Source organism: Lactuca sativa, chromosome 5, assembly GCF_002870075.4.
Source record: "Lactuca sativa cultivar Salinas chromosome 5, Lsat_Salinas_v11, whole genome shotgun sequence".
NCBI lineage: Eukaryota > Viridiplantae > Streptophyta > Magnoliopsida > Asterales > Asteraceae > Lactuca > Lactuca sativa.
In genome coordinates this window covers 342,159,222-342,185,130 of record NC_056627.2, presented here as the reverse complement: position 1 = coordinate 342,185,130, position 25,909 = coordinate 342,159,222, and positions in this window count along the sequence as shown.

Genomic DNA, 25,909 nt, shown 5'->3' with positions numbered 1-25,909 from the left:
AGTTTGATCATAAGAGAAAGGCAATGTCTGAAGTAGTTCCATGTCCTGTTCCAATAAAGTCAATTTGCTTTTATTGCCAAGAGAAGGGGCATTAGAGACGAAGCTGCCCTATTTACCTAAGAGATCTAAGAGATGGGAGAGTCGAAACGTATGGCTCTGCTTTAGGTAAAATCCATTGACTAACTCTTTTAAGCTTCTATTCTAGATTCTTAATAAATAATGTGATAAGATTACAATTGATGTTTTGTAGGATCGAAGAAAAGAAAGGAAGCTTAAGGGAAGAAGTGAGCAGAATCTAACCGTGAAGGAATGGATTTCGATCGCATTTCTCGAAGATTAGATTCTTGAGCTACTACTTAGAGTTAGAACAAGATTGCTAAGAAAGATGTATTAGCATAGTTTTTCAATGAATTGCATTGTAAGGACAAATTTTTTCCGCAATAAAATAAATTTTGATTTTATATTATTTATTTATCCTTGCAATGGCATGCATGAAAATTGATGTTTGAAGGTTTCTAATATTAGCAATAATGGATTTGATTCTTAATTATATTGTTTATGGAAATGTCGAAAATTTACCAAATAAGGAGAGTTTCTCATCGCCCAAGTTTCAATTGGACAGAAACTTGGAATCATGCAACTTGGGTGCACGATGAATGATAAATTTCATACTTGGAAATTAACAAATTCATTGACAAAGTGTAAAGTGAAGGACTTGGAGATTGAATACACAAAGTTGCATGTTGATCAAGTCCACCATAAGAGTAACCAAGATATTTGTCATGATTTACTAAAGGTTTAGTCAATATGATTATACTTACAAGATTAAGTGTAATTCTGAATTGATTGAAAAGGTTTAAATCAATAGCAGAACGAATAAGAAGAATCAAGTAGGCAGAAAGATAAAAGTTTCTCCATTCTAAGAAGAAGGGAGAGTACCTTTTATGCTTTATGATAAGTCTTAATGATTAAGAACCATATCTCAATTGATCCTCTAAGTGAGTATTAGTACAAATGTATGTCTAAAAAGAGGAATTAAGAATTGAAGAAATGGTTAAATCAAGAAGTCAATCATACTTCGTTCCAAAACAAGTCTTAGAGTTAAGATTGTGACATTGAGTGAAAAAGTATTAAGAAAGTTTATAACATTCATCAAATGTGGAAAGTTGTGATGTCTTGGATAAGACAAAGACAACCTAGAACCAATTTATGGAATGTTTTGATAAAAGCTACACTAACTCTTGAATATTTGTTTGTCAAGAAATGGTTATTGACAAGAGAATCTTATATGTCAAGGAGTCAGTGGGAGTCTTAATGGTCTTGAAAGGTTTCAAGAACAAATCAAAATAGACCTTATCGGTCATCACTAGCACACGAATTGAGGTTTACAACCTATCGTGTTGACATTATTTTGTTTCTGTGCTGTTCCAATTGAGTTAATTATGTGTATGAGTCCTATGAGTTCTCATTTGAACGCATAAAAGGCAAGGACCTTGATCAATGGAAAGTACATTGATAAGAAAAGGTGAGCTGCTTAACTACTTGGAAGACATGGTGGGCAGCTGTGCTACCATAAGGCAAGAAATCAAGATTAAGAAAGTTCGATCCATATGAGTTTGAATTTGTCGTAAACTTTGGTTTTGACAAATTCACATGGATAGGAACAAATACACCGTTTAAATCTAAGTGTCATAAGATTTCCTCCTTCATGAAAATGATTGTGAGGAAATGCTTTCACTAAGAAAGATTTTAAGAAGATAGTGATTGTAAAATTGCATTCTCGAATTCGATTATGGTTACGGTATCCCTTTCCATGATTTGAATTGTGAGGTTTGGCAATTAGTCTTAATTGTTTAGACACACATATGAACTATCTAAGGCAAAGGTCTATAAGTTCAAGGAGCATTGATAAAAGATTATCAAAGCATTAAGTGTTAGAAACATGGACTTAAGAAATTCAATAGGTATTGTTTTTCTGGAAGTTAAGATGTTTTGAATATATGTCGAAGCTAGTGGGAGCATAAGTGTTATGTTTTATAATAATCATCATGATAGTGGGAGCATAAATGTTATGATTGTATGATTATTAAGGCACGTATTGCAAGTTGGCAATATTAATTATAGAAAACAAGAGTTATACTTTGCAAAGTCGTAAGGGTTGTAAAGTTGTTTTGCTATAATTAAGGGAGAGAATATTATGCTTCATTTCAAATCTAAAGGCTTAGGTTGAGAAATGTTAATAAATTTAGTCAAAGGTACATAGTGTGTTCTTAAAATTTCAATTATGATTACGACATTCCTCTTCACAATTCGATTTTTGAGAACATAGCAAATAAAACATTATGCATCGTGTCTCATACGCTTCGGGTATAGGATCGATTGCAAATGCTTTAATATTTGACCATTCTAAAATTTCCAAATGTCTAGCGCATTTAGAGGGAAAAGGGACTAGAATCGGTTTTTGACTAAAATAATTAAACAACTATCAAAGGACAATCCAAAGTTCGACGAGGATTAGTTGCTTATGAGTAGTTGGAAGTATAGTATTGGAAAATATGGAAATGTTTCCATATTTGATGGACCATATCGACATTATTATGAATAGACAAGATTCTATTAAGAATGAGTTGCCGTATGGAAAATATGGAAACGTGTCCATATTGGGAGTTGGATATTGAAAATCTATGTCTAGATTAGAAACTTTTATGCAAAAGGATGTTCAAAGGAATGTACTTTGAGTGAGAGACATCATATCTATGGAATTTTCTTGTAACAATCTCCGATAGAGGACTTTGTAATCTCATTGGCAATAGTCTTTGTGACTTTGGTGCAGTGATATTACGAAAGGATCATTGCATAAAATGTTAGAATCTAGCATATTCTATAAGTGGCAAGAATTTGATATTCTTACACTTATGAAAAGGATTTGGAGTTGTGAAATGAGAATGATTGGAAATGTGTTCAATTTGATCTATTTCACGAAGTAAGAACCATAGGTAAACATTGTGTGCATGCTAGGAGCATGGGACAAGTGTAATAATTCAAGTAAGAAGTTGATTACCAGAAACGACAAATAATGAGTAATTGGTATGGTGATAAATAAAAGGAGTTTTATTTATACTCAAAGGTTTGAGGCCATATGGGATTAGTATTATTCTTGTGTTTCACTTTGCATGTATTGACTTCCAGAATAATTGAGTTTATTAAGAATAATCGAATTATTCGAACGGGCCACAATCGTTCATATGTTGGAAGTAGGTATGAATGAAGACTGTCGTGAATTGGTGTGTGGATTGTCTAAAGAGCATTAGACATAAGCAAATGTTTGCTGCAACGTTCATGAGTGCTTATGAATATGATTTGAGCATTGGATTAAACCCACCCTCACTTGGATCACTCCATGAAATTGTATCACGAGTGATTGGTGAGACGATAACATCTTATATTCTTGAAACCGAGATGTGTAAGTTGTATCTTGCAAATCGGTTGCACATTGATAATATGTAAACGCACTAGTAGCTTGGTGTTATAAAACATATTGTTGTGTGTAATTCGGTGGGTGAGTGCAAGCAATAATTGTATCAAAGTTTATCCGTTCCTTTTATCCAAAGAAGGATAAAAGCGATATCTTTGGGCCCCTCGATGCTTTAGTGATGACAAACGTAAATGCTCGGCCGGGATAGGGCTAATTTGATTTGTTCAATTAGTCAGTCGTCATAAATCGGGAATCGAGATATAGTACAAAGAGAATGATTTGAAATCATATCTCATATGATATCTAGAATGGAGGAATATATGATCCCTTATCTAAGGACACGCGTATCTGATAGGATCAGAGTTGACAGCGGCTTTGGAAAGCTACGGTTGCAGATCAGGATCTGAAGTCATACGCAGAATAGTTATTAGACTTATCCAAGTGGGAGACTGTTGGATTAGTGTCTAAGTCCATAACTATTTTGGTATGTACTTTGACCCGATGGTGCATGGTCCTTTTGGGTTGTCTTCACCAAAGCAACTTGATAGGATGAATTATGGAGAGAAAGGATTAAATATAATTTATTAATATATTATGGGAATAATATATTAAAGGAGAAATCATATTGTTTAATTAATATTAGTCAATAATTAATTGGTAATTAGTTTTGTGACTAAAAGAGATTAATTAAACTTAAGGGACTAGAATTGTAATTATAAGATAATTGCAATTTGGGCCATGGATTGCCTTGTATTAAGGAATGGACGAATTCTATGGGGAAGCCCATAAGAAATCGTCCAAGGCCTTAAGGAAAGGGATCCATGGGTTGCTTAGGGCTTAAGCATCCAATTTAGGGTTTCCTTGTTAGATAACCCTAATAGCCTCACTATATATAGACCCCTTAAGGACCAAAAACGTGGATAAGCAACCTTCTAGGGTTTCACACATTTTTGGGCAGCCTCCTTCCTCTCTCCTCTTCATCCTCTTGCTTATGGTGTTTGTGAACCATTAGAGGAGTGACATTTGTGACTCTAGGCTTTCTAAAGTCAATACAAGGAGATTTGGGATTGTTATTACTACATAACAATCAAGGTAACATCTTAAACCTATTCTTATGTTAATATGATTACTTGTATGCTAGAATTAGGGTTTATAGTCTTGGATAACTTGCATGTACAATAGAGAAACCTAGATCCAAGCATTAGGGTTTGTATGAACACATAGGATGTTCTTAGGACTAAAACCTATCACAAAGCTTAGTGAGTTCCCCTATCATACCATATACCACATAACTAACATATTGTCGGACGATTCTAGGGTGCCCGACCTACCCTGTCTGGCATTTCTGGGGTGCCGGCCTACCATGTCTGGCAAATTCTGGAGTGCCGACCTACCCTGTTTGGCAATTCTGGGGCGCCGACCTACCCTCCGGTTTATCTTATCCAGCTACGGGGACTATTTCACCACTACTACTACCACATAATAACATAACATAAACATACTGTCAGACATATCTGGGGTGCCCGAACTACCCTTCGGTCCTTACGACCATAACACGGTGACTATTCCCCCTACTACTTATTATTACATAAGATCATATCATGCTAGCACATAATCATAACATATAGCAACATACCAGATAATTATCACGAAGACAATTATCTCTACTATAACTCTTACTAGTGGGCTGGCCTTGGTGCCTTAGATCCACTTCTACCGGAAGGTAACTCACCCCAATGCCGAGTTGTAACTAAACTGTCCTCGGTGTTGGGGTTAACTCCTCTCAAACTCCTACACATAACAACCATCCTTAATTACCATTTCATATTCGTAACCCTTTCAAGGTTCAGCTCAAGTCAAAGTCAAAGTCAAAGTCAAGGTTAACCCCCTGGTCAAAGTCGACATCTGGTTGACTCAACTCGTTGCGTTGGTCCACCAACTCATTGAGTTCCCTCCTACATAGTTGGGACTTTTACTCCTGACTCGTCGAGTTCTCCTTCATACAGAGTCGGGACCTTTTTCTCATGACTCGCCGAGTTCATCCTTGAACTCGTTGAGTTATTTGATCTTCAAGTCCATATTCACGTCCATCTTGTTGAGTCCTCTTCTAGACTCAACCAGATTACTCATAAACATAAAAGTTTGGGGAAGCATGACTCGACTCGCCGAGTCCCCCAAAGTCCAAGTCTATATAGTCGATTTCTATCAGGCTTATTGCATCCAAATCATAGATCTGTCCTCCTAGGGTCGATATAACACGTAAAGTTACAAACTTTACGTGCATGCATGCGTGTTATGAAGCTAAAACACCAAAACTAAGCCATAAAGTAGTTCTAATGCATGGGATAGGGCCATAGCTTAATAAAGGTGGCAACTTTATGCTTCTTGAGCTCAAAAGTTCCCAAATATGAAGTCATTAGTCTATTATGCACTCAAATCCCGAGAGCGACTTAGAAATGGCCCAAAATGACAATATGCAAGCCCTAAAGAAGATCTAAGTGATGGAAAGCCAAGTTATAAGCTTTATACCTCAAAGAAGCTGGAAATGCAACCCAAGCTCTGGATCTACTGCCCTCCTCTTGAATCTCCAATTCTTTCCTTCCTTCTCCAAACTTCAAATCACTAAAATGGCACAAAATAGCTCAAGAACACTCACAAGCTGATTAGGGTTTCGAGAATAAGGTATGAGGGTTATAGAGGCTAGAGTGGAGGCCATATAAGGTGTTTAAATAGGGTGCAAACCCTAAAATTTAGGGTTTCATTCAGATAGATCTACTCGTCGAGTCGGGGCTTCGGACTCGTCGAGTAAACTCTTCCACCCGCGTCTAAGATTCTCCCCTACTCGACGAGTTTGTGGCCTCAACTCATTGAGTCCCAGTATAAAAAATGCAAAACTTATATTTAAAATACGTACCGAGAACCGGACGTTACAAATCTCCCCTACTTATTTTAGACTTCGTCCTCGAAGTCTGCTGTTGCATCTGGAAAAAGCTCGGGGTAGTGCTCCCCTATCTCGTCCTTCAGCTCCCAAGTCCATTCTGAGCCCTTGCGATGTTGTCATTTCACCTTCACTAGCTCGACCCCCTTAGATCCTTCGACTTCCTGTCGAGGATAGCTATTGGTCACTTGATGTAGTTCAGACTGTCATCCACCTGAATATCCTCTAGAGTCACCACCGCAGAGTCGTCTACCAGGCACTTCCGCAACTGAGAGACGTGAAAAGGTACTATGAATCTGGCTAAACTCGGCTGGCTGATCCAGCCTATACGCCACCTTGTCCACCCAGGTTGCAACCCTGAAAGGTCCAATATACCTGGGGCCCAACTTTCCCTGCTTCCTGAACCAGATGACACCTTTCCAAGATGACACCTTCAGAAGAACCATATCCCCGACCTGGAACTCCAGGTCTGAACCGCGCTTGTTGGCATAACTTTTCTGCCGACTCTGAGTAGTCTGAAGCCTGCTCCGAACTTGTTAGATCCTTACCGTTGTCTTGAGTACCACTTCGGTACTCCCCATGACCCTCTGCCCAACCTCACCCCAGCATATCGGGGTCCCGCACTTTATCTCGTATAACATCTCGAAGGGAGGACGTTCAATACTTTTGTGGTTGCTATTATTGTAGGAAAACTCTGCCAAGGGAAGGTAGGTATCCCAGCTACCACCGAAGTCTAAAACACATGTCCGCAGCATACCCTCCAAAGTATGGATGGTCCGCTTGCTCTGACCATCCGTGCGGGTGTAAAGCGGTGCTAAAGTGCATATGAGTACCCAACTCGTCCTGAAACTTCTTTCAAAATCTGGAAGTGAACCGTACGTCTCTTTCAGAAATCATGGAGCCTGGCACTCTGTGTCGTGCTACTACCTCTCGAATGTAGATGTTGGCCATCTTCTCGGCCGAAATGATCTCCTGGATCAGAATGAAATGGGCACTCTTGGTCAATCGATCCTCGATGACATAAATCAAATCCACTCCCCGTGTTGTCCTGGGAGGCTTTGTGATGAAATCCATAGTAATATCTTCCCATTTCCACATAGGGATATCCAATGAATGTGTCTTTCCATGAGGCCTCTAGTGCTCAGCCTTGACCTTCCTGCAGGTCAGACATCTTTCAACGTACCAGGCTACATCCTGTTTCATGTAGGGCCACCAATAATCAAGACAAAGATCTCTGTACATCTTCGTTGCCCCAGGATGGATAGAAAACCTAAATTTATGGGCCTCATCCATCAAAATTTGTCGTATTCCTCCCCAGCACGGAACCCATACCCTCCCATGCAGGGTCAGCAGCCCACGACTGTCATAGTCGAACGAGGCCACCTGGCCTATAATCCGCTCACACTTCCGGCGCTCCTCCTTCATACCCTCAACTTGCGCCTCTCGAATCCACTCCAAAAGTGGAGTCACCACCATTATCCTCTAGCAAATATCTATGATTGGGGTTGCCTTGCGACTAAGCGCATCAACCACAAAGTTGGCCTTCCCCGGGTGGTAGAGGATCTCACAATTGTAATCCTTCACCACATCTAGCCACCGACGTTGCCTCATGTTCAAATTCGGCTGATCCATAAGGTACCTCAAGCTCTTGTGGTCCGTGTATATGGTATATCGGACCCCATAGAGGTAATGTCGCAAAATCTTGAGGAGGAAAACAACCGCCCCCAACTCCAGGTCGTACGTCGGGTAGTTCGCCCCGTGAGGCTTCAACTGCCTCGAGGCGTAGGCGATAACATGCCCCATCTACATCAATACCGGGCCCAAACCTGAAATGGATGCATCGCAGTACACTATAAAATCCTCCATGCCCTCTGGCAGGGCTAGCATCGGTGCCTCGCACAACCTCTGCATCAATGTCTCAAACACTGCCTGCTGCTTAGGCCCCCGGCGAAAGACCACGACCTTCTTTGTCAAACGGGTCAACGGTACGACTATCTTGGAGAAGTCCTGAATGAATCTCCGGTAATAGCCTGCCAATCCAAGGAAACTCTGAATCTCAGATGGAGACTTTGGAACCTCCCACGTCATTATGGCCTCTTCTTTGGCCGTGTCAACCAAAATACTGTTCTAGTTGACAAGGTGCCCAAGAAACTGCACCTCGCACAACTAGAACTCACACTTGGAGAACTTGGCGTACAAGATCTCCCTCCTCAAGGTATCCATCACCTCTCGCAAGTGCTCATCGTGCTGCTCCCGTGTCTTGGAATAAACCAAGATGTCATCAATGAAAACTATCACAGACCGATCCTGCATCGGTCTGCATACATGGTTCATGAGATCCATGAACACGGCAGCAGCATTGGTGAGCCCGAAGGGCATCACCACGAACACGTAGTGGCCATAGCGAGTACGGAACACAGTCTTCTGTACATCCTCGTCTCTGACCATCATCTGATGGTAGCTTGAACGTAAATATATCTTGGAAAACCAAGATGCCCCCTGTAGCTGGTCGAAGAGATCGTCAATCCTCGGGAGTGGGTAATGGTTCTTCACCGTTACCTTTTTCATCTCCCGGTAACCTATACACGTCCGATGCGACCCCGTCCTTCTTCTTCACAAAAAGGATCGGGGCTCCCTAGGGTGAACTGCTCAGCCTAATGAATCCCTTGTCTAACAGCTCCTACAGGTGTGTAGACAAGTCTTGCATCTCAGGAGGAGCCAACTGATATGGTGCCTTGGCTATCGGATCCACACCAAGGACTAGGTCGATCTAGATCTCTAACTGTCTCTTCGGAGGTATCCCAGGTAGCTCCTCTGGGAATATGTCTGAGTACTCTCGCACCACTAGTACATCACTCACAGTTGCCTTACCCGTCTCCCGACATAGGCGACATGACCTGCGCAACCCTGTTGTGCGTAGTGCCTAGCCCTCGCTGCTGAACACATAGCTGCTCCACGATGTGGTCTCTCGCTCTGAATCACCAGCTCTTCCCCACTTGGGGTCCTGACCCGTACCAACTACTGCGCACAGTCGATCACCGCCCTGTTAGGGCTTAACCAGTCCATTCCCATGATAACCTTGTTCCCACGCAACGGAATGGGAACCAGGTCCACTAGGCAATGCTCCTCATAAAGCCTCAAAACAAAATCTCTGAAAACCTCTGATGCTCGTACCGATCGATCATCAACAATCTCGACCTCTAAAGGGCAACCCAACAAGCCTGAAGACTTAGGGAACCTCTTGCTAAGTGCAAGATAGACAAATGATCGAGTAGTCCCCGAATTGAATAACACTTGTATTGGGATACCGTTAACATGGAACGACCCTAAATAACACATAAAACATACACATAAATATCATCACTGACATGAAATAAAAGTTAGGGAGAAGAAATCATACCAGTCACCACATTCGGTGCGACACACACCACCTCAGTGGTCAGCTGGAAGGCTCGACTCCTCACTACTGGAGCATCTGACTTGCCCTATCGGCCATCTATGATCCGCAAGGTAGAGGGAGCTAGCTCCACTGATACTAGTCTCGGGCAATCGACCTTTTTATGGCCTTTTTGATTGCAATGGAAGAAAATCAGGTATGATGTATGGAATGTGGGGGTAGGGGCAGTACAATCCTTGCTAAAGTGCCCGATCTTGTCGCACTTGTAGCAGCCCGATGATCCCAATCTACAAACTCCCTCATGCAGCCTACCGCATTTCCTGCAGCGGCTCTGGCCCGCCTGGCCCTTCGATCTAGTTTCGGATCCCTTGGGTTTCTTCCCCGAAACCCCAGTAACATGTCCATAACATGACTTCCTCTTCCTGAGGTGCTTTATATCAATCTCCCTCTTCCTCGTCCTCACGATCATGTCATCCAATGTCAGGCATGCCGAGTAGCTGACATGTTTCTGAATGTCAACCCTCAACATGTCGTGGTACCGAGTTTTCCTCATCTCCTCATCCCTTGCATACCACGGTACCAGTAAGGCCCTCTCCCTGAACTTGGCAGAAATCTCCGCCACCGTCTTAGTAGTCTGTCTCATGTTAAGAAACTCCCTGGCCAGCTGCTGAAACTGTTGGGCTTTGAGCATTCTAACACTCCTAAGTGTACATGCAACCCTAAATACCTTGGATCTATGTTTTCTTTATTATACATGCAATTATGAACATCCAAGGTATTATCCTAATCTAGCATACAAAATAATGAATATAACAAGATAGAATACATACCTCTTTGATGTAGAATGTCTTCATGAAGCTTGAGTTCCTAGTGCCTCAAGTGTGACACCTCAATTGGTTCACACAACACCAAATACACTTGGAATAACTTGAGAAAAACTTGAACACTCCTAAAATCGGCTAGCCCTTTCTTATTATTCATAGTGGCCGATTTTTCCCAAAGAATATGATCTTATATAGTTGTTACAATTAGGGTAAACCCTAATTGTCATGGCCTTCCATTTCCTTGGATCCATGGGTTCAAATACACCATGGAGCATCCATGGACCATCCTATGGGTTTTAGCCCAACTTGATTATCCATGGAGCATTAGCCCACTATACAAGTGTGGATGATTTACACAATCAACCCACATATTTAATTAGTCTTCTTTTGATCACTTAATTAATTCTAGATTAATTCTTGCTCAATAATAATTAAATAATCCTATTAATATATTAGAACTTATAATATATTAATCAACCTTAAGTGTTATTTCTCTCATTATAGTCTATCCAAGTGCATGATGCCATGCCACCCAAATGGACCATGTCGGGTCGGGTCAAGTCTTACCAATTATAGTTATGGACTTAGACATTAATCCAACAGTCTCCCACTTGGATAAGTCTAAAACTATTATTGCAAGTATGACTTCAAGAACCGACTGGCAATCGTAGCTCTCAAAAGCTTCTGTCGAACTCTGACCTTGCCGACGAACTCTGACCTTTGTCAATGACTTGTCCATTAGATAAGTGATCATATATTCCTCCATTCTAGATATCATATGGACTGAGACATGGATTATTAATCATTCTCTCTGTCCATTTGTTGTTTCCCGATTTCCGATTTATGATGACTGACTGATTGAACAGATCAAATCAGTCCTGGCTTGGCCAAGCACTCACATGTGTCATCATTAAATCATCGAGGGGCCCACAAATATCGCTTTTATCCCGAAGGTAAAAGGAATGGATAAACTACAACTCATATGGCTTGTTCTGTTACTTGTTGAATCATACGTAAAGGCATGTTTTATAACATCGAGTTACCAATGCGTTTTCGTGCAATCAATGTACTATCAACTCATAGTAACAACTCATATCTCTAGGTTTGAAGAATATAAGATATTATCGTCTCATGATCACTCGTGATAAAATCCATGAAGTGATTCAAATGAGCGTGGGTTGAATCCAATACTCAGAACTTATGAGCACTCATGAGTGTTGTAGCACAACTTTGTCCACCAACTTGGACCTCGACAAGCCAACCCATGACAGTCTTGATTCATATCTACTTCCAACATATGACTGATTGTGGATGGTTTGAATAACTTAGTCATTCCGGAAGAATAACCTAGTTATTATGGAAGTCAAAACATGCAAAGTGAAACACAAGAATAAATGAATCTAATATGGTCTCAGAACTTATGAATATAAATAAAACACATTTTATTTATCACCATATGATTGCACATTGTTCATTGTATACTGTTTCAACTATCAACTTTATTCTTGAATTTAAAACAATAGTTGTCCCATGCTCCAAGCATGTACACTATGTTTTCTAAACACTAGTCATGCCATACACCAAGTATGCATACTATGTTTTTCTATGACCCTTACTTTGTGAAATAAACCAATTGACCAAACTTTCAATGATTCTAATTTCACACTCCCGAATTCTTATGGCAAATGCAAGAATTCCAAATTCATGTCATTTTACCTAAATCTATTAGATTCTCAACTTATATGCAATGATTCTCTTGTAATGATTATGCACAAAGTCACAAAGATTTGACAACAAAGATTACAGAGCATTCCAAAGAAGATCAACTCCTTGGAAACATCCTTCTTGCATTAATTTTCCTAATCTTATACAGACTTATTGAACAACTTCCACCAATGGGATCATTTCCACATTCCCTTTTTGACTATCACTTCTGAACAAGAGTTGCCTCTTTTCAGAATATGTCAATATGGTCCTTCCAACAGTTAACACTATACTTCCAACTGTCCCTGAGCAACCAATCTTTGGTAAACCTTAGATTGTCCTCGACAATTGCTTAATTGTTTGTCATATCCAGTTCTAGACCTTTTCCCTTCTTAATGCCCCAGACATCTGGAAAATTTTAGACATGATGAATATAGCACATGTAATTGATCCTATATCCGAAGCATATGGGACACGATTAATGATGTCTCACATAAGACTAAACCAGTCTTTTGCTATAATATTTTCATTTCTATTTGCCAAGTTCTCATAATTTAGATTATGAAAAGGGATGTCGTAATCATAATCGAGATTTAGAATGCAAATAATGAACCCATATATAGAATTTCCTTATGTTGAGCCATTCCAACATGAAATTCATATATATTCTTGACTAAATTTGATTAAAATCTCAATCTAAGCTTTTAGAATTGAAATGAAGTATAATTTTCTCTCCCTTAATTATAGCAAAACAACTTTTTCAACCACTGCAGCCTTACGAATTGAAACTTTTGTTTTCTATAATTAACATTGCTACCTTGCAACCTTTATCATAATTATCGTGCTCCCACTAACATAGGGGTGAGCATTTGGACCGATGGATCGGACCATTTTTTTGGACCCCCGGGCCGATTCTCGATTCTCAGATTGCTCTCCGGTCCGGTCCGGTTTTTTTCCCGATTCGGTCCGGGTTTTACCGGGTTTAGAACCGGTTGGACATGATTAAGATTTCTATGACGTTTTTTAAACACTCATAACTCATTCGTTTTAAGTCGGATTGATCTGCGGTTTTTTCCAACATTTAGTTTACAGTTTGTAGATGAATTTAGACTATAATTTTGTTTATTTTGGTATTATATTCACCGTGTTACAATCCTTCAAAGTAGAGCTATCAAAGCTGAAAAAATTCAGCTTTTCAGCAATATTTTGTAATCTGTGACGTTTTTTAAACACCCATAACTCATTTGTTTTAATTCGGATTGACCAGCAATCTTTTCCAAAATTTAGTTCACAGTTTGTAGATGAGTTTAGACTATAATTTTGTTTATTTTGGTATCATATTCACTGAGTTATAATCCTTCAAAGTAGAGCTATCAAAGCTGAAGAAATTCAGCTTTTCAGCAAGATTTTGTAATCTGTGACGTTTTTTAAACACCCATAACTCATTCGTTTTAAGTCGGATTGACCTCCGGTTTTTTCCAACATTTAGTTTACAGTTTGTAGATGAATTTAGACTATAATTTTGTTTATTTTGGTATTTTATTCACTGAATTACAATCCTTCAAAGTAGAGCTATCAAAGCTGAAATATTTCAGCTTTTTAGTATTATTTTATACTATATATCCGAGTCCGCGTTTAGCACATGTGGTAGAGTTGTAAGTGAGTATCAAACTAGTTTATCAACATTGATAGTTGAAGCTTTGTTATGCACCCAAGATTGGGTGATAAAGTCTACAAATCCGATAGTTAGCAACGTTGATGACATCTTGAACGATGATGATATAGCTTTGGGTAAAAAAGTTACAATCTTTATTCTTTTTTTATACAATTATTACTTTTTATTAAATACTAACAACATTTTCATTTGTGTATATATAGAGATTGCACAAGCTTTAAATATGTTACATATGGATGACAATAATATGGGGAAGAGGCCAATGGAAGATTAGATTATGAGTTTATGAAGTTTGTTAGTTTGATTGAGTATATGTTACTTGCTTTTATTTGGAAAATTAATTTTTGCAAATATCAAGTTATAATATTATGCATCAATGTAGATTAGTTAAGCATGAAACGGAAACATATTAATTTTGCAAGTTATAATATTATACATCAATTTAGATTACATATACTTTATGCAATTAAAGTTGTACCGGACCAAACGGGTCCAAAAACCGGAAAACCCGGACCTGGACCCGAACACGGACACGACTCATCCGGTCCGGTCCATGGTCCACAAAATTCTCCATAACCGGTCCGGTCCAAGAGCCGGTCCGGTCCGCGCCGGTCCAAATGCTCACCCCTACACTAACATGATGATTATTAGAATAACACTTATACTCCCACTAGCTTTGACATGTACTCAGAAATCAGCAGGACTTCTAGAAACCAATACTTTATTGATTTTCTTACCAAAGTTCAGATTTCTGATACTAGATTACTTTGATACAACTTTATCAAAATCATACACCTTGCCTTAGATAGCTCACAGGTGCGTCTAAACAATTATGAAAAGGGATGCCGTAATCATAATGTCTAGACCTTTTGTCATTCCCACAATTGCTATCTACTCAAAATCTACTTAGTGAAAGAGTTTCCTTACCATCATTTACATGAATCGAAGATAAACCTTATGACACTTAAATTTTATGGTGTAAGTGTTCCTATCCATGTGAATTTGTCAAAACCATAATCAACAAGACTAGGTTAGTGACAAATCCTAACTCATATGGATTGAACTTGTGCAATCTTTACTTCTTGCCACCTGGCAGCTCAAGGGCTTGCCATTGCTTCCAAGTAGCTATGCAAACAATTGAGAACATGTAGAACTCAAATGTATAGCCAACTTAACTGGAATGGGCACAGAAATGTCAACATGATAGGTTATAAACCTCACGTCGTGTGTTAGTGTTAAACTACAGGTCTTTATTTGATTAGATCTTGAACTTCTTTTCAGGATCTTTAATACTCCCACTGTCCTCTTGATATATAAGACTATCTTGCCAAATATTTAAGAGATAGTGTGGATTCTAATCAAGACAGACACTTAACACAGTTAACCTTAGTTGGTCTTTGTTTTATCCAAAACATCACAACTTACTAATTTCAAATGTACAAGAGTAGAAAACTTTTACTCCTACATCTGACAAGTGTTTTTTAAACCTTCTTTAAGACATGTCACTCAAGTTACAATCTTGGAATATGACTCTAAGAATTGTTATGGAACGAAGTATGACTCATCTTTTTTATTTAACCATTTCAACAATTCATGACTCCTCTTCTTAGTCATAAAAATGCACTAAGAGGACCTTAGAGTATCAATTGTGATATGGTATCTTAATCATTAAGATGATCATGAACATGATACTAAAGTACTCTCCCATCTTTTTAGATTTGAGAAACTTTTATCTTTCTATCAAATTTGATTATTCTTATTTGTTCTGTCATACATTGAAACTTTTCCAATGTCTTAGAATTATACTTAAGCTTGTAAGCATAATCATATTTACTAAACCTTAGTAAATCATGACGAATAGTCTTATCCATCTTTTGTGGTGGACTTTGATAAGTGCACAAGAAAGTGTACTTGATCCCTTAGTCCTTCGCTTGACTCACACATCCATGTGAACAAGTAGTTAGTTTTAATTTTCAAATGCTTGAAAGTTCTCATTCATCATGCTATACAACTTGCATGATTCCAAGTTTCTATCCAACTGAAACGTGGGTGATGAGTATCTTTCCTTATTTGGTAAATTTAGACACTACCACAAATGAAAGAATCAAATTCATATTTCCAATATTGCTATCAATGGAATCATATAAACAACACTTTTTTTCCACAAATGCCATTGTAAGAATATTTTAAAATAAATAAAATTAAAAAATTTTCTTTTATTTTAAAACTTTATGGAAAAACTACCCTTACTATGCAAAAGAGCAAGAAAACTATGTTGTTATCTGTTCCTAAGCAATATATCATAACTCTTAAGAAGTAGCTCAAGAATCCGATCTTCAAACTATGTGATAGAAACCCATCTACGCGATCAGATCCAACATATTCTTTCTTTAAGTTTCTTCACTTTTCTTTGTTTCTTAAAACATCAACATGTGACCCAGTCACATCATGTATCAAGAATCTCAGAATAGAAACTTAACAGAGTTAGATAGTGGACTTTACCTGAAGTAGAGTCAAACTTATTGACTTTACCAGCCTTATGATATTTCAGGTAAATTTGGTAGCTTCGCAACCAATGCCCCTTCCTTTGGCAATGGACCCTTGATAATGGGACTATCTCATACTTAGCCTCTCTCTTTACCATTTGGTTAACCGAGTTGACTATGGCCGATCCCTTTCCATTGGGAAGAGAGAGCTTTACTGGATATCCAATGTCATCATTGTCAATGTCGATAAAGTTTTAGGAAGTTGATCTTAGCAAATAGATAAGATCATTAAGGGTCTTGTCATAGTCTATTTCATAGGTGTCCCAAAGGAACTCACTATGTGACTTAGAAAGTGATTGAGCCACCAACTTTCTCAAGACTTTGACACGCAACTCTCCCGGCTTGTCAATATGTGACTACATCTCCAAGATGTGACCACAAATAGACCTTTACTTGCCAATAGGGCTTGAGTGACCTTAAACTTTTCAAGAACTTGTGGGTTAGGGAGAATAATTGGAGGAGGTGAAAAAAGTATGATTTCCATGGGACATCATCTTCATTTAGGAAAGCTTGTTTCAAGAGATTTGGGAAGATGTCACTCAAGTGTTTTTTAAACCTTCTTTAAGACATGTCACTCAAGTTATAATCTTGGAGTATGACTCTAAGAATTGTTATGGAACGAAGTATGACTCATCTTTTTGATTTAACCATTTCAACAATTCATGACTCCTCTTCTTAGTCATAAAAATGCACTAAGATGACCTTAGAGTATCAATTGTGATATGGTATCTTAATCATTAAATGATCATGAACATGATACTAAAGTACTCTCCCATCTTTTTAGATTTGAGAAACTTTTATCTTTCTATCAAATTTGATTATTCTTATTTGTTCTGTCATACATTGAAACTTTTCCAATGTCTTAGAATTATACTTAAGCTTGTAAGCATAATCATATTTACTAAACCTTAGTAAATCATGACGAATAGTCTTATCCATCTTTTGTGGTGGACTTTGATAAGTGCACAAGAAAGTGTACTTGATCCCTTAGTCCTTCACTTGACTCACACATCCATGTGAACAAGTAGTTAGTTTTAATTTTCAAATGCTTGAAAGTTCTCATTCATCATGCTATACAACTTGCATGATTCCAAGATTCTATCCAACTGAAACTTGGGTGATGAGTATCTTTCCTTATTTGGTAAATTTAGACACTACCACAAATGAAAGAATCAAATTCATATTTCCAATATTGCTATCAATGAAATCATATAAACAACACTTTTTTTCCACAAATGCCATTGTAAGAATATTTTAAAATAAATAAAATTAAAAAATTTTCTTTTATTTTAAAACTTTACGGAAAAACTACCCTTACTATGCAAAAGAGCAAGAAAACTATGTTGTTATCTGTTCCTAAGCAATATATCATAACTCTTAAGAAGTAGCTCAAGAATCCGATCTTCAAACTATGTGATAGAAACCCATCTACGCGATCAGATCCAACATATTCTTTCTTTAAGTTTCTTCACTTTTCTTTGTTTCTTAAAACATCAACATGTGACCCAGTCACATCATGTATCAAGAATCTCAGAATAGAAACTTAACAGAGTTAGATAGTGGACTTTACCTGAAGTAGAGTCAAACTTATTGACTTTACCAGCCTTATGATATTTCAGGTAAATTTGGCAGCTTCGCAACCAATGCCCCTTCCTTTGGCAATGGACCCTTGATAATGGGACTATCTCATACTTAGCCTCTCTCTTTACCATTTGGTTAACCGAGTTGACTATGGCCGATCCCTTTCCATAGGGAAGAGAGAGCTTTACTGGATATCCAATGTCATCATTGTCAATGTCGATAAAGTTTTAGGAAGTTGATCTTAGCAAATAGATAAGATCATTAAGGGTCTTGTCATAGTCTATTTCATAGGTGTCCCAAAGGAACTCACTATGTGACTTAGAAAGTGATTGAGCCACCAACTTTCTCAAGACTTTGACACGCAACTCTCCCGGCTTGTCAATATGTGACTACATCTCCAAGATGTGACCACAAATAGACCTTTACTTGCCAATAGGGCTTGAGTGACCTTAAACTTTTCAAGAACTTGTGGGTTAGGGAGAATAATTGGAGGAGGTGAAAAAAGTATGATTTCCATGGGACATCATCTTCATTTAGGAAAGCTTGTTTCAAGAGATTTGGGAAGATCATAAATATCTAAACCAGACATCTTTTGGGAGATATTCAAGATATTTGATCTAAAGTCCTTAATATGACACCCAATATGAAATATTAAGGCTAGGACACAACAAACTATTTTATAACTTAGAAGAGGGATACCGTAATCCAAGCTATAAAATATTTGAAGGTAGGTGAATGACGATTCACCAATTTCCACCAAGATAAACAAAATGTATTATTAGGTTTTAATTGGATTTGAAACTCCTAGATCTTTTGAGATTCATTGAACTTTTCAATGGCATGTTTCAATCTCGAGTGTGCCCTTCAGGTTTTGTGACTGGGATGTCGAGGATCACAAAACAAGGTGTGAATAACCATGCAAATATACTTGGTACCCTTAAGTGTTTACCCCTCAATCGATGTGCCGGTTAACCACACACGCTCCATCGATACTATGATAAACATTAAGCTACCCTTTGCCTACCTTGTTAAATACGAGTTAGTGTGCTGGTTAACCACACACGCTCCACTAACCGACTTAAACAAAGTGCAAAGTGTAATTTCATGGATTAGCACCTTATTCACATTTTCCTAAGTAACTAAGATTGGGTATTTATAAATTGTTTAGTTACTTAGTATTTATCATTAATACTTTTAATAAAGGGAGAATTCTAGTCCTTGTCCTACCCGTTCGGCTAACGACCCTCCACCGATCAAGGAAGCGGTGGGTGAGAGTGGACACCTATTAACCTGCCATTTTATAGGCGGTAACCTTATACCCCCCCTTATAGACCAGCTTCGTGAATGAGGCCTACTAACGGTAAGACTGACTTGCTCTTATACATATATAAATATTATTAACTTATAATATTATAAAGTATAAGGGTTGAATTTTAACTCTTTAAAATCCTAAGGGCTTAACTTGGAATTAAAGTATTCATAAGAGAAAACTTTTTCAAATTCCAAAACTTGAGGGCAAGTTTTGAAACTATTCAAAACTAATTAATTCCATAACTTATGAGTTTAACGTAGTTTTAATTAAAACTCTTCAAGTTCCATAACTTGAGACAAGTTATGGAAGACTTTAAACTAATTAAAAAAAATAACCTTTTTTTTATATTGTAACTTATGGAACTAATTAAGGTTACACTGTTTTATTTATTTATTATTTAATGAAGAGACTCTTGAACCTCCATAACTTGAGGACAAGTTATGGAGTCATAAAACCATTTAATTAGAACTAGACTCTTCATTTTGTAACCTTTGCCAACTTTTATGAGTTTTATGATTCTTAAATGTGACTTTTCATATAACTTGAGGACAAGTTACAAAAACACACTTTGGAATCAACTCTTAGATTAAAATGGATTGAAATCAACTATTTCACTTTTCTATTAATCTAAGAAAAAATAATTCAAATCATCAATCTTCAAGAAATTAGCATGAACATACAAACTAATACAAATCTTGAAATTATGACGATTATCTTAGAAAATGGATTAGCATGAACATTACCACATCAAAAACAAGTTTATAAGTCCAAAAACATCTTAGGGTAATGTTCCTAGTCCAATTCCAGCCAAAACAATCGAATATATGTTGTCATGGGGTCCAACTCGTCGAGTGCACGAACCAAGTCGGCGAGTTGGATGCATTTTGCCTTGGACTCGGAGAGTCCATTTATGCACTCGGTGAGTTTGCTGTGCAGACAGCATCAAAACTCGATTTTTTCAGCTACTTTTGCAAGTATAACAAGAAAACAAGCCTAGGCTCTGATACCACTGTTGGGCTTTGAGCATTCTAACACTCCTAAGTGTACATGCAACCCTAAATACCTTGGATCTATGTTTTCTCTATTATACATGCAATTATGAACATCCAAGGTATTATCCTAATCTAGCATACAAAATAATGAATATAACAAGATAGAATACATACCTCTTTGATGTAGAATGTCTTCATGAAGCCTGAGTTCCTAGTGCCTCAAGTGTGACACCTCAATTGGTTCACACAACACCAAATACACTTGGAATAACTTGAGAGAAACTTGAACACTCCTAAAATCGGCTAGACCTTTCTTATTATTCATAGTGGCCGATTTTTCCCAAAGAATATGATCTTATATAGTTGTTACAATTAGGGTAAACCCTAATTGTCATGGCCTTCCATTTCCTTGGATCCATGGGTTCAAATACACCATGGAGCATCCATGGACCATCCTATGGGTTTTAGCCCAACTTGATTATCCATGGAGCATTAGTCCACTATACAAGTGTGGATGATTTACACAATCAACCCATATATTTAATTAGTCTTCTTTTGATCACTTAATTAATTCTAGATTAGTTCTTGATCAATACTAATTAAATAATCCTATTAATATATTAGAACTTATAATATATTAATCAATCCTTAAGTGTTATTTCTCTCATTATAGTCTATCCAAGTGCATGATGCCATGCAACCCAAATGGACCATGCCGGGTCGGGTCAAGTCTTACCAATTATAGTTATGGACTTAGACATTAATCCAACAGAAACTCCACAGCCGGCACAAGCTCAACCCTAAACCTTGCCACAAAATCCGACCAAGTCATAGCCTTAATGGCTGATGGTCCCAGTGAATCACCAACTGACTCCACACCAATCTCTAGCTATGTCTCTCAGACAACCTGCAACATAGCGGACCTTCGACCCCTCCGGGCAGAAGCTCGTCAACTGTGCAGATTCGATGTCTGCTATTCATCTCCTAGCAGAAATGGGGTCCTTCACCCCATCGAATTCTGGCGCACCACATCCCCTGAAGTCCTTGAAGGAGAGTGTGTGGGTCCCTGCCTAGCCAGATACCATGTCACTCTTGAACGCCCTGAGGTGATCCTCCATCAACTTGATAATCCCTTCCTTGATCGACCCGAAAATCATCGGGGTCGACTCAAGGATGCATCTTGTGATCTTAGCCGCGATGAACTCGTGTAGTCCCTCATCAACTGGCTTGGAACCTGAATCCGAACCTGATCCTGACCCTGATCTCGATCCTCCTGCTCTGTGACGTGTAATCACCACCATTCTGAAACAAAATACATAAGTGTCAGGATCCTACATAACCTCGAGCGGACTCACACTTTCTACCGGTTCCCTGATTCTATATCAACCCTCCTTGACATGAGTACGGATCCTATGCTTTTAGTAGTAGCCGTACTACCTTCCACATCTATCCGTAATTTCCTCAAGGATTTCTTTGACTTTACCAAGTCCCTTTCACTACTACTGCTCGCTGCACTAATCTCATCATAGGCTTACCCTAGGGCAACTCTCTGACTTACTCTCCACTACCAGCTACATAAGGAATCCCTACTACCTTCACCTAACTAGTTTGCGTATACCATTACATATCGCTAAGACCAAATAATTCTTCGAATAAGAGATCTTACCCTACAATGGTTGGACTCAAACAAGAGTTGCGCAATAGGGATAGACCTAACCTTCTGGAATTATTTAATCCTTGCAATATGTAACTTAACATATTCGTTCACTAGTTAGTTAAAGATTGCTAGAACTCCTAAAAGCACAAAGCAAGCAACATTCGGGCTTTGAGTAACCAAACCAAACATGTCCTATCCAAGCTATCATATGACTAAATAATCAGTTCTAGCATAAGCACATACAACAGGCACATAAGGCATCTTCCTAGATCCTTAGTCCTAATCTAGCATGCAATTCTCATAATCATATCATATCATAACATAAAATGTATGAACATCTTGGGGAAAACTTACTTGAGCTCGGCCGGTTGCACGCATCACACACCTTGTTCTTTCTCAAAACTCTTTACTTTAACTTTTGGTAAAACTATTTTCTTGTGAAAATCTTTCAAATCCTCGATTTGAGTCCAGACACTCCCTAAAGTGTGTCCAAATCTCTCAAACCAAGGCTCTGATACCAACTTGTAACATCCCAATTTTCAAGACCAAAAGTTTCATTTTGACATAACGATTTAGAAAAAACATTTATAAGGAACATCATCGAGTCACATCATTGCATAAAATCATAGTCACATGTCTCAAAACCATATCATAAAATAGTAACAATGTCAGAGTACAATCCCAAGAATCTTATAATGCGGAAATCCTGTGTGTGTGATGCGCTGCTACCGTGCCGACTTCTTCTCTTTCGATGAAGAGGTACCTGAAAAATGTAAGCACAAAGATTAGTGAGTTCCCCCATCATACTACATACCACATAACTAACATACTATCAGACGATTCTGGGGTGCCCGACCAGCCCTAACTGGCATTTTTGGGGTTTCGACCTACCCTGTTTGGCAAATACTAGGGTGCCGACCTACCCTGTTTGGCAATTCTAGGGCGCCGACCTACCCTCCGGTTTATCTTATTCGGCTATGGGGACTATTTCAACCCCTACTACAATCACACAATAACATAGCATAAACATATTGTCATGCATATCTGGGGTGCCCGACCTACCTTTCGGTCCTTACGACCGTAACATGTGGACTATTCCCCTAGTACTTACTATTACATAACATCATATCGTGCTAGCACATAATCATAACAGATAGAAACATACCAGATAATTATCAGAAAGACAATTATCTCTACTATAACTCTTACTAGTGGGTCGGCCTTGGTGCCTAAGACCCACTTCTACCAGAAGGTAACTCACCTCAATGTTGTGTAGTAACTGAACTGTCCTCGATGTTGGGGTGAACTCCTATCAAACTCCTACACATAACAAACTTCCTTAATTACCATTTCATACTCGTAATCCTTTCAAGGGTCAACTCAGGTCAAAGTCAAAGTCAAGGTCAACCCCTAGTCAAAGTCAAGTTTTGGTCAAATTCGACATCTGGTTGACTCAACTCGTCGAGTTCTCCTTCATACAGAGTCGGGACCTTTTGCTCATGACTCGCCGAGTTCATCCTTGAACTCGTTGAGTTCTTTGATCTTCAAGTCCATATTCACGTCCATCTTGTTGAGTCCTCTTCTAGACTAAACCAGATTGCTCATAAACTAGAAAAGGTTGGGCCGACTCGCCGAGTCCCCCAAATTCCAAGTCCATACAGTCGATTTTAGTCGGTCTTAGTGCATCCAAACCATAGATCTGGCCTCCTAGCGTCGATATAACATGTAAAGTTACAATCTTTATGTGCAGGCATGGGTGTTATGAAGCTAAAACACCAAAACTAAGCCATAAAGGAGTTCTAATGCATGAGATAAGGCCATTTCTTAATAAAGGTGGAAACTTTAAGCTTCCTGAGCTCAAAAGTTCCCAGATCTAAAGTCATTACTCTATTATGCACTCAAATCCCGAGAGCGACTTAGAAATGGCCCAAAATGACAATATGCAAGCCCTAAATAAGATCTAAGTGATGAACATCCAAGTTATAAGCTTTATACCTCAACCAAGCTGGAAATGCAACCCAAGCTCTAGATCTACCGCCCTCCTCTTGAATCTCCAAGCCTTTCTTTCCTTCTTCAAGCTTCAGATCACTAAAATGGCACAGAATAGCTCAAGAACACTCACAAGCTGATTAGGGTTTCAAGAATAAAGTCTGAGGGTGATGGACGCTGGAGTGGAGGCCATATAAGGTGTTTAAATTCAGTGCAAACCCTAAAATTTAGAGTTTCATTCAGATAGATCTACTCGTCGAGTCGGGGCTTCGGACTCGTCGAGTAGACTCTTCCACCCGCGTCCAAGATTCTCCCCTACTCGATGAGTTTAGGGTCTCAATTCGTTGAGTCCCAGTATAAAAAATGCAAAACTCATATTTAAAACATGTACCGGGTACCGAGCGTTACAACCGAGCATTCATTCAAATTAAAATTCTTAAACTAAAAAAATACATGACTTTCTTCTATGAGACTACCTAGTCTAACATTCAAAACAATTCAAATCAAAATTCTTAAACAATTAAGAGTAAAACAGCACATGTTCCTTGCTCTTGACCATCTTATCTAGTTAACACATCTTTAATCTCTGTACATATAACAAAAATAAGCATATTTAGTATTGAAAAAAATGTTACCAAATAAATTAAAAACACAAAGCTTATTACCTAGCTATATTATTTGGATTTTTGGCACATGTACGACAATTTTTAGTAACACTACTTGTACCGTGTCTCGATGGATCGGCCTAAAGTCTAGCGAAGCAATACTTACACTTTGCTTGTCTTCGTTCAACCCCATCATCTTCTACTACCCACAACATATGTGTTTGCATTTCTACTTAAATACGATTTTATATCAACCAAATAGCAATCATTATCATGTATTCTCCCCCAAAATATAAAACTTTAAAAAAGGGGGCCGTAAGCACTCACCTTAATGCATGATTTGTGAACTAGAGTCGAGAGTGTGGTTATCTTTAAGAAGCACTTTGAGAAAACATGATCTAGCAACGATCTAAACCGGGGCTGTTTTGGAATTGATTTAAACCCACAAAACAAAACCAAAACGATATTATTGAACTATAAGCACACCAGAAAATATTGCAACCCAAGGGATGACACAAAAGGTGGTGGAATGGTGGGCTAATGGTGGTGGTTTACCGGCGGTTGAAGGGGTTGCTCTGGTGGGGAGTTCCAGGCCAAGAAAGAAAGAAATGGAGAAGGAGAGGTGAAGGCTGATGAATTGTGAGGAAATGGGAAGCCAAGGGCTTCCTTTTATAGCCTAAATGAGCTCTCAATAGTCCATGTATACTATGCTTTGTTAGAAAGTCAAACACTCAATGTGTCCATATTTTGTCATTTAGAAGAAGAGTAAACACAAGATGTTAAGGTGGAAGAATAGAGGGGAGAAGGCTACTCACGTGGGTAAGGAGGGCGGGGGGGTGCCCATGCCTGATTTTTATCACCTCTTGCAAGGATGGTGGGCCATGATGATGTCACACATAGCAAAAAGCCCTAAAATTGCTTCTAGATTTGCATGCCAAAATCCCGACACCTAATATTGTTTTTTTGAAAGTGGATTATGATAGAGTAGAGTTCAAGGATTCCAAAAACCCGAACAAGTTAAATTTTCGAGTTGTAGAACTCCGGGAAATCGTATTTAAAGTTTCGCGTCTAAATGACCCAAAACGCTCGATTTTTCGACTTTTGCAAATATTTTCACTAAAAATATTTCGAGTATGAAATTAAATATTAGACCATAGCCTGAGTCCAATAACACTCTCAGAATTTCCATCTGATGTGTGCAAGTGCCTCAAGGA